Source organism: Bemisia tabaci, chromosome 4, assembly GCF_918797505.1.
Source record: "Bemisia tabaci chromosome 4, PGI_BMITA_v3".
Taxonomy (NCBI): Eukaryota; Metazoa; Arthropoda; class Insecta; order Hemiptera; family Aleyrodidae; genus Bemisia; species Bemisia tabaci.
This window is the reverse complement of record NC_092796.1, coordinates 29005087-29020765: the sequence shown is the minus strand read 5'-3', so window position 1 is coordinate 29020765 and position 15679 is coordinate 29005087. Positions and strand designations below refer to the sequence as shown.

The window sequence follows — 15679 nt, the reverse complement described above, 5'->3', positions numbered from 1 at the left end:
GGAAGAACGCCGTATGAACATTCGAGAGTTGCCAAATTTTCTTCGATAACATGTTTATTTTTGAGGAAAATTATGAATATCTCCCCTTGAAATTTTCGGGAACTTTAGGTGAAATTGCGCACAAAATTATCTAAAAAATTGTAAAGAAAATACTCATCAGTTTACCAGGAAATTTATGTTTTATCAAAGGGAATTTGGCAATGCCTGGAGATTCATACGACGTTCTTCCTTACCGCGGCAGTACACTGTTAGGAAAAGTTCGAATTTCTGTTCTAATGTAGGAAGTGGTATACTCGAAGTAACCTAAACGTGTGGGTAATACTATATGTATGCTTAATATTTATTTAGATTACATTGACTTAATCTTTAGGTAGAAAAGTTCCCCGTTGATAATGAGGCGCGACCGCTAGGATTGAGCCTTGATCTCACTGATGATGGTTTAATACGGCTGTGCTAAGGAAGAACGCCGTATGAACATTCGAGAGTTGCCAAGTTTCTTTCGATAAAATGTTCATTTTTGAGGAAAGTTATGAATATTTTTCCTTTAAACTTTCAGGAACTTTAGGTGAAATTACGAGCAAAATTATCATGACAAGAGTATTGTTCGTCTAGAGTTACTTAATTTTTGGAGGGCTCAGGTGAGTGATTACTGGTTAATTATCGCGGTGGGCGGTGCTTATCAAATGATAGCTTTACTGCCGAGTGAATTTTGGCATCGATTAGAAAAAAAGGAAGGGCAGTAATGCGTATCACATTGAGGTAGCTTCGCTAGACACTCTGTGTACCTTGCAGTATCCAAATGAGAGGCTGTTCCATTTCAAGTGGACGTATTTATGCTAAAAGGAACTATGTGCATGTGGAAATATGGGGTGTGCTCGTGGTGAGCTGGATAAGAAACGATGTAAAAGTGGATATGGTTCCTTTTGAGAAAATGGACTAAGAGTATTGTTTCTAGTCTACTTTTTTAAGAGACTCTAGATCCAAGGGACTTTTTTTCCAGTTAAAGAATATTGACTGTACTTCTCCTACTGACAACAATTACGACTCTTAAACATGTGAGTTTTGTAGTTGAAAGTTTTCTAGTTTACAGCAGATACAAAAGCCAAAGAGAATGTGTAAAGAAGAACAAAAGTTGAGATGGCCCATCATCGATCATCGCAACACGAACATAGAGCTGTTGGAATCTTTCGATTTACGAATTACATCAAGTTGGAAGTGATTTCATTGTGTTGTGCTACGTGTCTCAAAATAGCTCAATCAAATTGTTACTTTTCCCATACTGTTCGCTTCATCAAATCTTTTCAGTTTCTCCTCGTTACATTATTTATCCAAAAGTGTTCGTGAACGAACACTTTTTCTCGTTACCGATTGTAATTGCATGATTTCTCATACAGCAGATAAAAGTTTTAAAAAAACCTATCTCGGATCATGACCTTGTAGATGGTCTAAAATATTTTACTTTTTTAATGGAAACTATACAACACTGGCTTTTGAAAGATCCGCTAATTTTTCTTTACTTTACCAGGGATACAGCGCAAGAAATAGAAAAATTAACTTATTACTCTTCAGGAATAATGTGTATTCCATAATTATTTTAAGGACATGAAATCAATACAAGAAATACAAATGTAGAAACAATAAGCAAGCAAACAACGAACAAAAACACGATTTTTAAAGATGCAAATTAACAAGGGAAAACGATACGCAAACACAACAAAATTAAACCTATCGCCTCCTTGTAGACGAGACCATGTACGAAAGAATACATTGAGTACATTTTTACGACAATAGTGCACGAAGTTTGAGTGTATAGTAAGCTATATCAATCTCAATTTAAACTGGAAATTCCGCGCTAAATGGGAAATCTTTGTGGGATTTGTCCCACTCCATCGCGCAAAATCTTTCGTTCTTATTCAGACTATCAATAGCCTTGATATCCTCCGAGGAAAGCTTAAAATCAAACACTTGCTTATTCTCGATAATACGCGACTTGGTCACAGACTTAGGAATCACAATGTTGCCATTCTCAATTTGGTACCTAATGGCAATTTGAGCCGTCGACTTATTGTATTTTTGTGCTATTTCTTTCAGTTTTGGGTCGTCCATTATAGTAGGCTCCCCGGGCTTGGCCCACGGTCTGTCGGGACTGCCCAGAGGGCTGTACGCCGTGACGACAACGCCTTTGGATTTACAGAAGTCTCTCAGCTTTTTCTGCGTCAGGTAAGGATGAACCTCGATCTGGTTCGTCACGGGTTTGATGTCGGCAGCATTCAAAATCGTCTCTAACTGATTCGAGTTAAAGTTTGAGACCCCGATGGATTTTGTCAGTCCTTTCTTCGCGACAGCTTCCATGCCTTTCCAAGTGTCTAAAATCCCATGATCACTGTAGATTCTTTTGCTGTCGGCGTCCATAGGGAAAAGATCTTCGCCATCCTTGTAAGCTTGCGGCCAGTGGATGAGGTACAGGTCCAAGTAATCCAGCTGCAAGTCCGTAAGAGTTTTCTTCAGGCCGACCTGGACCATGTCCGGTCGGTGGAATGTGTTCCATAGTTTGCTCGTGATGTAGAGGTCTTCCCTTTTGACGACACCCTCCTGGATTTTGGAAGCGATGGCTTCGCCGATCTCTTTCTCATTCTGGTAGACGAGGGCGCAGTCGATGTGCCTGTACCCGGCGTCGATGGCATCCTTGACCGCTTGACCCACAAGGCCCGGTTTGGACTTCCAGGTTCCCAATCCGAAGACTGGATACTTCTGTCCGTTGTTGAAAGTTACGAGAGGAATTTCCGATGCCATTGCGAGAACTGAAAACAGTAAAAACAACGTAAGCTGATTTTTGTTCAGAATTTTTTGGAAATTTTTCGGGTGGAGGAAAAGTGGGCGATTGGAGGAAAAATTATTTTTTCTGGTGATAGTGGCCTCTTGAGTGTGAACCAAAAAATGACGTATATATCAAGAAACTGCTGGAATCCATCAAAAATTAACGCACGTACGTTTATGTTTGGTTATTAGTGTCATGAAATTGCTTACTCTGCTCGAAATTTTCTGCTAAGAACTAGTTTGGTCTCTGACGCCTCTGTTTATGCTTGGCTGATTTTTTTTTTGGGGGGGGGGAGGGAGGAGTAAATTTACAGAGAAAAAAATTAAAAATTGAAAAGTTTTGGAGGAGTTTCATAAGCCGTGTCATGAAATAAAAATATGAGCGGGTACAACCAAGCAAAACGAATCTTCAAAGGCTGCCAGATGAATTTTAGTAATCAAGCAGCTAACAGTTTCAAATTTTCAGGTGCCCTCGGTTATTATGCTTGAAAATATACATATACTTCAGAGCTTTAGTATTTCATCTCTTACTTCATTTTCTTTTTACGCCTTGGAGTCCAAGATGAAATTTCTAAGTGCACATCAAGAAGACCCTGGTAAAAATTGAATCCCTGGGGGGCTGCGTTTCAAAATACCATAGGGGTTCTTATAGCCGACTAAAGAAGGCTATTGAAAATGAATCACTAAATACAAAAAGGGCACATGTCCAGAAAACCAAATTGTTCAGGAGACACAAAAAACTGTTTATTTCGTGGTAGATATTTTTCGGTAAGACATAACGACTTTCCGAAAAATATCTACCACGAAATAAACAGTTTTTTGTGTCTCCTGAACAATTTGGTTCTCTGGACATGTGCCCTTTTTGTATTTAGTGATTCAAATCATATAGCTGGCTGTAGAAAGCTGAGCAAATCATATAGCCGGGCTATACGAAGATATAAAAAAGTATACAGTCGGGCTATAGTTCCTACCGCCGGGCCTTACACTTTATCGCCATTGGCTATAAAAGACAACAAGAAATTGTGTAGAAATTCGTGTGCTTTGGAAATCATTAAGTTTGATACGGAACTACCTTAATATTTACAAAACACACATTATGTTTTCCTTTAAAACATTTTTTTCTTCATCAATTAAAACGAGAATAATCCATACAGGATGTGCAAACATTTCAAAATCATGAGTTAAATAACGCTGGCACCGCCAGATTAAATATTAGAACCTAACACAAAGCGGAGCGGCGACGCACTGGCGCCTACAAACCTAACAGGGATACTTCACGCATTGCGCAATGCGTGAAGTATCCCTGTTACTCTCTGCCCGCCCGACGCGCCGCAGCGTGCCACGGCGTCTGAAACAACTATTTCTCACAAGAGGTATTGCACAGTATCATAAGAAATTGAAGGCGCTCCAACATAATAAGAATGACAGGCATCCTTCAAAAGTACGGAGTTTTCCTCGCAAAATAAATCAAGACACTACGGCACAAAAAGAGATCGGTAGTCCAAAAACTAACTGAGTCCTATTATCCGTATTTAGTAACGTTTAGCATTAACGTTATCGTCTGGCTGTTGCTTAATCGTCATCGGCTAAAAAAGGCTATAAGAAATTGTACAGCCGGCTACAGAAGCTATTGGAAATCTTACAGCCGGCTTTAGGTCTATAGTATTTTGGAACACACATTCTACTGCCAATTTTTACCAGGAGAAGGACGCTGTGGACTCATCACCACTACTTTGCAAGAGACCGAACTTCTAAAAGGCCGCGAGAGAAAAAATTTGTTCAACACCACTGGCAAATTTCAGTCACAAGAGGAGAATTTGTGATGGTGCGTGCATGTTCACCAAATAGTTTGTTTTTTGACACCTCTTTTCTGCTTGGCTGACTTTTTTTTTTAGTAAACGGAGAAAAAGAGTAATAAGAAAAAATGCATGTGGAATGATAAGTTAATGATTATAATGAGTGGGAAAAACTACTTTATGGACAACTTTCTCTTTATGACGGGGATCAGAAATGCTGCTGAATCGATACCTTCAAAAATACCCTTCACAAAAATGCACTTAGTACCGAAATCAGAGGCAAAAATCTAATTGCCTTCAAAATTACATCGAATGATTAGCTCGCCAAAAATAATAGCTTTCAACTATTCACGATCCCGAATGCTATGATACCTTTTGCTGAGTAAACAATCTTACCAGTAACTTTGATAACAACTGACTATTTTATAAATGGCATAGTCGTAGAAAACCTGTTTGCAGCAAAATTTAACAAAGACGAGATTTTTCATTTAGACGAGAGCGCATGAAAAATTATGACTTTCAATGCCTACTTGAATCACTAAAAATCCGATGCGGCCACCTAGTTTTGTAACAAAAATGTACTTTTTTACTCTAACTTACGCATTATTGAGAAAGACAAAATTTATTCAATTTTCTCCATTATAGAAATAGAATTTAGAGCTCAAGAAAAGGCCGGTAGAATTTATTTATTTATTTTAAAAAAAAAAATCTCTCATTTGAACACATTGATACCCAGCATTCTATAATTTACCGTTACGCCATAACTTTCCATCACGGTGATTTGCCATTCAAAAATGTTCGACTTACTTTCAACAAGTTGACTGCTCTCTAAATCCAAGGAACCTTTACAAAAAATGATTGGAGGTGTCGCACAGAAACACACAGTTTCACGACTGAAACGTCTGAAAGATTGGAGTACCCAACTTAACCGACGACAATAGAAACACAGAACAGAAATCAAAACGTGTCATTTACTGACATCACGCGACAACTGACCTCGGTCTACGTACCGTAGGAACTTAAAAAATAAGAATGACGAAAGCTAACTGAGTGTTGCCAACTTTCTTACAAAGTTGTGCGGAAAGACTAGCCTTAAGATTTTCAGTGATATTTAATTCGATTTATGATGATTGAATACTGTGATAAAGCTAATTTACTGGTAAATTCTTATAATAAGTTTCAATTGTAGGTAAGCTTAACGCGAAAGTAAGCACAAAAACTTAAATGTGCCATTACACACTAAATATCTGAGCAAGGAAAGTAAAGCAGACTAGACTGATTCCTAATCGAGTTTACTTATCAGTCAGTTTGAAGGCAACGTAGCACATGGTCAAGGTCTGAGATGCGTTATTTATGACCTCATAATGACGTGAATGCATCGGTGATGCCTCTTTTCTTTCAATTCCGCAGTGTAAGTTCGGCACTACTTAATTAATTTATTATTTTCTTACAGATTTTACATAGTACTCGTACTATTCTAATTGTTGATCGGAGGGAAACATAGTGAGAACACTAGTTGTGACACTGCGGTCAACAAAGAAGTACATCGTATTTTCTTTCCAACGGATAAAAACCTTCACTTGTTTACATCTTTGGTGCTTGCGGCAACGTTGCATCATGTCTAACCGGTGTAATTGTTTCCACAATTAGAAGTAATAATTTGTAGACCTCCTCATTGCTGAGTCCTCTTCCACCTCATTTCTCGTATCAGTCAAGATTCTGCCCGTATATTTCCACCATGAATAACTCACGTTCTCCTCAGGCCATAAGCCAACTATCCTCATTCGATATCTGACTATCGATGTATGCGATTGAGATGAACTAAAAATATCTATAAGAGGCGTTAAGTCATCATGTTAATTGTTAATACATTATCACTGCGCCCTTTAGGTCACTGTGGCTGCCCAACAACTTGTAATAAAAGACTCAATTTTGCGTTTGTCTCAAAAATTTAAAAACTATTAAATCATGTGTAAACAAAACCCTTGACATTCGTTTTTGAATGTTTTCAACATTTTTAGGGTGCGTTGCAATATTTAGCGTAGGAACGATAATTACAAGTTTAGTCTCAATAATTTCCCTGTTTTTCCTTTGGTTTTGAAAGGAACAGAAAATAATACCGATCGTACTTTATGAAAAGCTTGCAGTGTTGCCTTTATTCTCATTAGCTTTTTTTGATAAACGCTATTGTGACACTCAAAAAGAGAGAATTTCTATGACTGCTTCAAAATCAGAAAAGATGTCAAATTTCAGATTTAAGTGGCCATTTCTTTCTGGAAACAAACGCAACAATACATGTTATGTGTGACATTTTAAAAAGAAAACTTTTCTAATTAAAAAGGCTGCTCACCAATTTATACAATCCTGACGATTCAATGAAAAAAATTATACACTTTCAAGCATAAGTTTTGGTCTGTTATTTCCACTGATGTATCGAATTCTTAAAAATTTCACGACGAACCAAAACACCTGAACACGAAACTCGCAAGATTGATACAGTCCTAAAAAAAACGCGCTGCTCAGTCGGCAAGACTTGTGTGTTATCGTGAATGTTGAGCAAGATAACAAAAATTTGGATAAGCAGTGGTGAGGCGTGAATAATCGATTATCGATATTTCCCCACTTGAAGCTATGGCAAAGAATCGATTATTAAAGTTTCGTTCCGAACGCCCTGCATATCGATTCTTTTTTATAGGTTAGTCCAGTCAATCTAGCCAAAAAAAGGGTCTAACCTCGGACAAATTAGCACAAACTTCTCTTGTGTTTTAAAGCGCTCCAAAACATGTCTAGAGCCCCCAAAAAAAAGTTTACCATTAGCCCCCCTCGGGAACACAGTCAAAATTGCGTATGACAAAATGGCGGCCGTCTGAAATAACGGATAAATTGATTGTTGACTTCGTCACCGTTTTCCCGATTTTGCGTGATTCTAGTGCATCCAGTGAAAAAAATCATTCCTGTCGTTTTTTTAGAGTATAAAATTCTGCTCACGAATATATATTAGTTTTTTTAATTTTGACTTGTTGGTGCCGAGCTACGAGGTCAGACACCGAAAAAAAAGACTAGAATTTTCTTGAAATTTCAAGTTTGGTTTGTAACTTTTAAGATACAGCAATGAAAGAATTTTTTCTCTCAAAACTGTTGGTACCATTGGAAAGAGCATGAAATTTTCTTTTGAAAACACATATTACATCAAAATTTAACTGAAGGTTAAAGACCTTTATAGGGCCTTTATGGAATGGTGTCAAATTTGACATTTTTTACTTTTTGTAAATTTTGGCTGGAATTTCGATCAGTGTGAACCTTTTTCCCGAATATTCGACTATTTTTGAAATAAATGTTGTTATTAATTTGATAGCCATGGTACATAGTAAAGGGAGAAGCACTTAGAGGGATGGTGGACCCGGGGGGGGGGGGGGGGGGCTTATCTGATTCGTTCACCGTTTAGACTATCGCAGTTAAAGATTCTAAGAAAAAAACTGCAAAACACCTATTTGTCGGCAGATTTTCATGAAATTTGGTGTATCCCAGTATATCGACCTAGGAAATTCGAATTTGACGTTACTTTCAGTCTGAATCAAAATTCAAGATGGCGGAAAAGAAGATGGCGGCAGTAATTTGTTAGATACCTGTTTATCGACTGATTTGCATGAAACTTAGTAAAACCCTATATTTTGACCTAGAGAATTTGAATTCGGTGTTGGTTCTAACCAGAATTGAAATCAAAGATGGCGGGAAGAAGGTGGTGGCCATAATTTTTAAAAATTAAAGATGGCGCCCATAATTTGGAAACTACTTGTTTATCGCCGGATTTTCATGAAACTCAGTATACCCTGGTATTTTGACCTGTACATTTTGAATTTGATATTAATTGTAGTCAAAATCAAAATTCAAGATGTCGGCAAGAAGATGGCGGAAAAAAGATGGCGGCCTTAATTTGTAACATACCTGTTTATCGACTTATTTTTAAAAGTAAGGAAGAAGTTGCACAATTTTGAAAACGCTGTAATCGCGCTGGTTTCTTTTTGCTACACGCGATCCAATTGTGAACTGGTCACCTGATGAGAGTAGTAAACGCAAGCGAGAGTAGCCAAATGCAACTCATATGGAGGAGAACGAGTGCGATGTCAGTCTCTTGACAATTGAGCTGTTTCGTAAATAAACCGTTTAATTTAATATTAGAAGTGCAGTTCTTACAGTGTAGATAGCAGGAATACTTAAAAAATTCGTAGGAATGAGAAAAATATGCTTGAGGCGTATTAAAAAATTGCCGCCGGCGGAAGTTGAACTCGGGTCTCCCAAATAGGAGACGAGCGCACTGACCGATACTCCAACGAGCTCGACAAAGAGTTGGCGTAAGATTGTTCATTATACATCCGGGATATGAAATGCGCGCGTCAAGCAGCAGTGAGTGGCAAGCAAAACTTGTCATTCCAAATATGTTCGAACAGTTTAAAATGATTTGGGTTCTTACAAATCACATTACCGCGAAAATTCTTTTAAAAATGCTCTCATAAGCTGAGGATGACACGCACTATTTTACCTCATCGAAGAATACCTACTCTCTAAGATGCAACAAAATTATAAAGGCAATTCCAGAGAAAACGGCCTTTTAAACTTTCATACCCAAGTTGTTTTGAAAATTTACTTCCTCACAATATGTCATTACTTTAAGTTCTTAGTTGAGATTCAAAGCCAACGAGTTCTCGAAAACCCTTACCTATTCTCTTTTACTAAGCATCAGAATCGATTCATTGTTTCCCTGTTGCATTGATAGATTGATTGATAATCCGGTGGAGGAAAGAGAGGGGAATTTTTCATTCTTACATCAGTTAAGCAATTTCGGAAAGGACTATTTGAATTACTAATTATCTTCATTTTCCGCTTCCTTTTTGCTATCATGTTTCATTGATTTACAATTGGCTTTAGCAACAGGTTTCCTGATCTCGGTGAACCAGATCTCACATCTTATTTAGTAAACAACACAGGCAAGCAGGCCCGCATACTTATTGAATATATTGAAAGGTTCATTCTGGACTTATTATAACACAATACAGATTTTAGAAAAATGTAGAAGTAGATTCAATACTTTGATTTTACTCACCCGTTGAAGATTGAGTTCGATTCCTTTCTCGTAGCGATCGAAAAGCAGACGACAGGAGGCAGGTCGGTAAACTTTCAATTAATGAACTTTTCATTCTAAAGAAAAGCCGGGCATAAAGTCACACAAGCCTGTGTTACGTCACCTAAAGCACAGGTGCTACCCGTCTCCCCTGTTGACATCCCCTTCCCGCGTACCTGTACTCGCGTTTTAATCCTTATTTGCGCTTTCGCTAGAGTTGACCGCCCAAAGGTTCCAAACTTTCAATGTTGTATTGAATTTATTATAATTATTAGTTTTAGTATTGATTCCTCCAACGCAAAAAGACCCGCTCCCCGAGCTGCCTTCATTATACAACCCAATCCAATAAAGGGATGGTGCTTAGCATAGAAAATCAACTTTCTGTAAATATTGCCATTTTTGACAATTTTAAATAAAGCCGTGTCAAACACAAAAAATATCGAAATTTTTGAAACAAGGTACCTAATCTTATTGTAAATTTTATGTACTTTCACGTGGTTACAGTGATTTTTTGATCAGACCCCTCTAAAATGCTTAAAAATTAGAAAAATGGAGCTAAAAATGGACTTTTTTCAGAAAAGCGTCAGTTTTGATCCCAGAAGAAATTATCCTACCGGCAAATATAATTACTTGAAAGGATGTTGAACACACTTTTCTAGACCGAAATTTAACGTACTTTTCAGTTACATCATTCATTTTAACTTTAAAGCTCATTTTAAAGCGATAAAATCTCAAAAATAACTAAAAAATTAAATTTCATCAATTTTTTTTTAACTTTTTTTAAACCAAAATTCAGTGCTAGGACCCCTCAAAAAGACTTTACGGCAAACTTCACTAGCCCTATGTTATAGAAAATTTTATGAACTTTTCATTTCTTACCTTGTTTTTTTTCTTAAACTCCTTTTAACACGTAAAAAATAAGAAAAATCGCGGGAAAATTTTTTTCGGGCAAATTGCAATTTTTTTCAACATTGCCTCCGCATTTTCACGAGAGACGCCAAAATTCAAATAAAGGTACATTTCTTACATAAAATTTTATCAGCTTTTTGATGATTACCATGGTTTGATGAAAAAAATTGTTTGCAGCCATGAAAAACCACAAAAACCTGAGAAAAAGCCTTATTATTCAATAATTTGTAAATTTTCACCGTCTCAAAAATTGGCTTCTAAGTACACTTAAATACCTTAAAAAATTTATTCATGGACATTTTTTTAACTTCCATGTGCTATTACATTGGTACCATAAAATTTACTTCAAACAAAAATTACTAAACTTAAAAATTTTGAGTATATGTTAAGAAAGTGGTTCGTAACCGAGCAGCCGGATTTTCCAATAGACAACTTTAACGCCATATCTAACCCTCTTTAAAAAATTCAAACCAGTAATTTCAGGTATGCAATTTGTTGGAAATTTTATGCTCTAAACGATGATTACCGTCGTTGAATCAGATCCTCAGTTTCCAGCTGTCAAAAAGCCGAAAATCGTTGAAATTCTGAAATTTCTAGAGAAATCAGTTTTTAGCGTAATTCCCTTAAATACGCTTTTCAGGTACATGTTGTAAAATTTAAATGAAAACCAGGGTGTTATTTGTCTTGCAAATTTCATTACCTTTCTAAAAAGTATATATAAGTTATACTTTTGTCGAAAAATAATTGATCAAAAGCGCTGGAAACGGAAAAAAACAGCTGAATTTGTAGTTGAATATTGACTTCATGCTTTTGAATGATTCGTCTCACAATGAGGTCATATAAGATGAAAAGGTAAAATGAATGGGTATACTTATGTAAAATTTAGCGTACTTTTCAGTGGTGCCGTTGTTTTTAACCTTAAATTAATTATTTTGACCTAAAATTGGTCAAGAACGCGAGAAATCGTGAATTTTCAGCAGATTTTGCCGGTTGTTGTTTTTAAATATTAAAATTCGGAAAGAAAAAAATAAGAAAAGCCTAAGTTTTGTATATGATTCTTAATCAAAATTTTATGATCTTTCAAACTAATGCCAAATTTTTTTGGTTTGACGCATTATTTTTGAGTTATAAAGGGAAATCCGTATGTACGTCCTCTTTGAAAATTGCCGTAAGCCGCCATTTTGAAAAACTGCGATTTGACCACTTTCCCGGTGGAATTTTTTGGTAAACTTTTTTTTCTGTCTTATTGGGTACCTAGAGACCCTATATACCAAAGGAAAAGTTTGTGCTAATTTGTCCGAGGTAAAAAGCTAGATTGACTGGACTAGGTTTAAATGGCAGATTAATCGATTTATCGCAAAGCACGGCACGCCAGTATGGATAAGGCGTGTCAGAGGCCTCTTTAAGTTCAGGATAACGCACCTTCCATCGATGCGCGACTATACATGCCAAAGCATGTAAAAAATAAGCAAGATAAAGCACATATCTCGGAAGAGACCTTGCTGGCGGGTAAATTTGAATGAATATAAAGGGCAAACTTACCTCGTAGTTGATGCAAAGAAATTCACTCGTTACATTTGCCTCTGCAATGTAATGAGCCACGAAAACAAACAGAGATATAGGTAGGTGAAATAATGAATGACTTCATAGCTTTTTTTAAAACCGCTGCAGCATATGTTCATGTGACGCAGGCATTTAGTTGAATTAGGCACTTTATCAAATGCCTGGGCAGGTAGTCAAATTTTGACAGTTTACGAAATTTTGAAAATTTACGGCCAAGAGCAAACGAGTTTCCAATATTTTGGCAAAAAGAACTCATCACATCTACAAACTCTTCCTCTTTCTTTTTCTTCAATTGCATCTCATAAATTTAAATTTTAAAAATTCTTTTCTTTATGACGTGATTAAAATTTCAAGATAAGTGTCTGTTCAGGAGGTAACCATAGTTTTGATACTATTTTTGTGATGCACATTTTCACTGAGATTTTTTACCCACAGGAGCAATGAACTATTTTGTCTAAAATTGGGGAAAATGATTTTTCTTCAATTGCATCAAATGTCACAAAAATTGTATAAAGAGTCAAAAGCATTGCCTACCAGATATTCTTTAAGCCTACAAATAATCGATGATTTTCAGATATCGGCGATCGGACTTTTCATCATGAAATCATTTTCTAGTCTCCGGAATGTAGGATTTTAAACAATTTTGAACTTCATCGGTAAAAGCACCAAGGATTACTGAGACTCATGGGGCATTTATTATTCATGAAAATGCACCAAACATTCTTTAAAATTTAGTTCAGAGCCATTAGTCATGTTGAGTTCTCATATGAACACATTTATTCTAAAAGGAACTATGTTCCACGCCAACACTATGAACATAGTTCCTTTTGGCATAAACACGTCCATACTACAACGCATGCATTAGTGTCAGAAAAAAATAACAACTACTGCTTTCAAAGAAATTCTTTTATTAAAAATAAAAAATCATCGAATACAAATTACACAATGATATCGAGAAAAAAACACAGAAAAAAGTATGAAATCAAAGATATGAAACATTGAATAACCAGTTATCAATGGAGAACGCAGTAATTTACTGAGAACATTTTGTAAAGTTCGAATGAAATACATCAAAAATCAATAAAGATATTAAAGTTCTTTAATTTTTCACTTTTATCCAGCATAGCTGAAGTTTTGAAAGTTCCGGTTCACAGGTCAAGGGCCTCAAATTTACTTCGGACAGTATGGTTCCTAAATTCAGCACTGGACTTCATTTTGCAATACGAAACAACTCGACGGTGACAGTCGGCAATCACATAACTCGTTTGCGGTGTCTGAAAATCTCCGCCTCTACGTCATTTTTTTAAAGGAGAACAAATTGATATTATTTCTTGAAGTTTTTGCAGAATTTTCTTCGCATTGAGAAGAAAAATCATGGCAGTTTTAAAGAATTGCCGTTGAGTAGTTTTCCATTTAAAAAATTAAGTATGACAGGAAGTCTGCGACGTCGCAAACCGAGTTATGTGATTGCCGACTTTCACCGTCGAACTATGTTTTGCTTACCGATCTGCACAGGAAAAATGGCACATGCATTATTTCTAGAATAAGCTATAGGATTGGTAATTTATCATTGCAAAATAATGTAGTCGAACTAATGAGTCTGGAATGGACGATATGTATATATTGTACGTACAACCCGTAATTATGGTTTCCAGATCTAGAGCATTTTCGGGTGTTTTCAAATCTAATTATAGTCACTCTTATATGGACCGCGTTAACTGAAAGGAACCAAGCCACATCAGCTATTGCCAAATTTAATTGGGCAATGTAATTTTTTATATGAAAACGGTTGTGTGGATTTTCGTGCAAATTCAGTGAAAATCTCCATGGTACGAAGCAAATTCCTTAAAATTTTCAAGGAAACCCGAACAAATGTTCTCTCGTAAAAACTTTAATTGCCCAGTTAAACTTGGCAATAGCTGATGTGGCTTGGTTCCTTTCTGTTAAACTCGGTCCATATGTCTTTGACTTATAGTAGTGACTGACACTCTTATATATATTTTGACTTTGTCTTGATCTTATATGATGATTGACTACCTGTTGGGTCTCTTGTCGGTTGCCGTTAATTAGTCTATTACCTACCTCCTTTGTCCATTGCAACCACCCGCTTCCACCAATTGGATCTCTCCATATTCCTTTGATCTTATTTGTCTATAGTTTTGTCTATCAATTTCAATAATCGGGCTGCAGACCATGTATCTCATTGGCGGTATCTAAAACTCTCTGCTCCCATTTTATTTTTGTAAAGAAAAACAAACCAATACCATTCCTTGAAGTATTCACAGCTTTCTCGTCACTTACAGTGGAAAAATCACGGAAGTTTTCAAGAATTGACGTTGGCTAGTTTTCCATCTAAAACATAAAGTATGACAAAAAGTGTACGGCGCACATTGGAACAAGTCTTTGGAATAAGTCGGACATGAAATTTTTCACAAAAATTGTAAAATTTTACGTTTATCTCGTCACAATTTGAATTTTTAGGGGTGCGTCGTATAGAAAATTTTACGAGAAAACCGATGAAACTGATTTTAAATCATCAACAGTTTATATTAATGAAGATATACGCTTTTAAAGTTTTGATATTATGTCCGACCTCTCCTATTGACTCGATCCACTGAGCGACATCGCAAACCGAGATTCGTGGTCTTGTAGTTTCACCGTCGGTTTTTAAAAACAAAGTTGATTGCGGCGCAAGTTTTTTTTTATTTTACGGTCTTTCCACTAAAATGAAATTCTCATTTAGAAATCGCATGAAAATCTTACTGATATAAAATATCGAGGGTGAAAGTCGGCAATCACATAACTCGGTTTGCGACGTCGCAGACTTCCTGTCATACTTTATTTTTTAAACGGAAAACTACTCAACGGTAATTCTTTTAAACTTCCGTGATTTTTCTTCTATGTGCGAGGAAAATTCTACAAAAACTTCAAGGAATCATGTCCATTTGTTCTCCTTTAAAAAAATAACATAGTTGCGGAGATTTTCAGACACCGCAAACGAGTTATGTGATTGCCGACTTGCACCGTCGATATGGCAATCAAAGGGCGCTTCTCAGGTACTTAGATACACATTTACACGATAAACAACGCGTTCAAATCTCAGGGTTAAAAAAATATCAAGATTCGTTTGGAGACCCGCACAAGATAAATGATCAACACAATTTTAAACTCACCTGCACGTAAATCATTTGCGCAAGTTAGAAAAATATGTTGAGTAAATTACTGAACGGAATTCCACTACGCGATTGGAAAGTTGAAGAAGGTAGTCGGAAAAGGCTCGTTCTCCAGAGTGTAATGCCACCATTCTTTGTCAAAGTCATAAAACCCATGTTTCCTCATGACTCTCTTAGAAGATTACGCATCTCCAAATATTTTTTATCAATGATTTCACTATCATGATGAGACGCTCTATCGAACAAATCAAAGGAGCTTCCCGCATCAACTGTGCCATCATTAAGGTAAGTTATTATGCTGC

General features: G+C 36.4%; 1 pseudogene; it reads right to left on the bottom strand.

The window, feature by feature from the left end:
* Nucleotides 1–1555: 1555 nt before the first annotated feature.
* LOC109037069 (aldo-keto reductase family 1 member B1 pseudogene) lies at nucleotides 1556–7137 on the bottom strand (annotated as a pseudogene).
* Between the last annotated feature and the right edge of the window lie 8542 nt (nucleotides 7138–15679).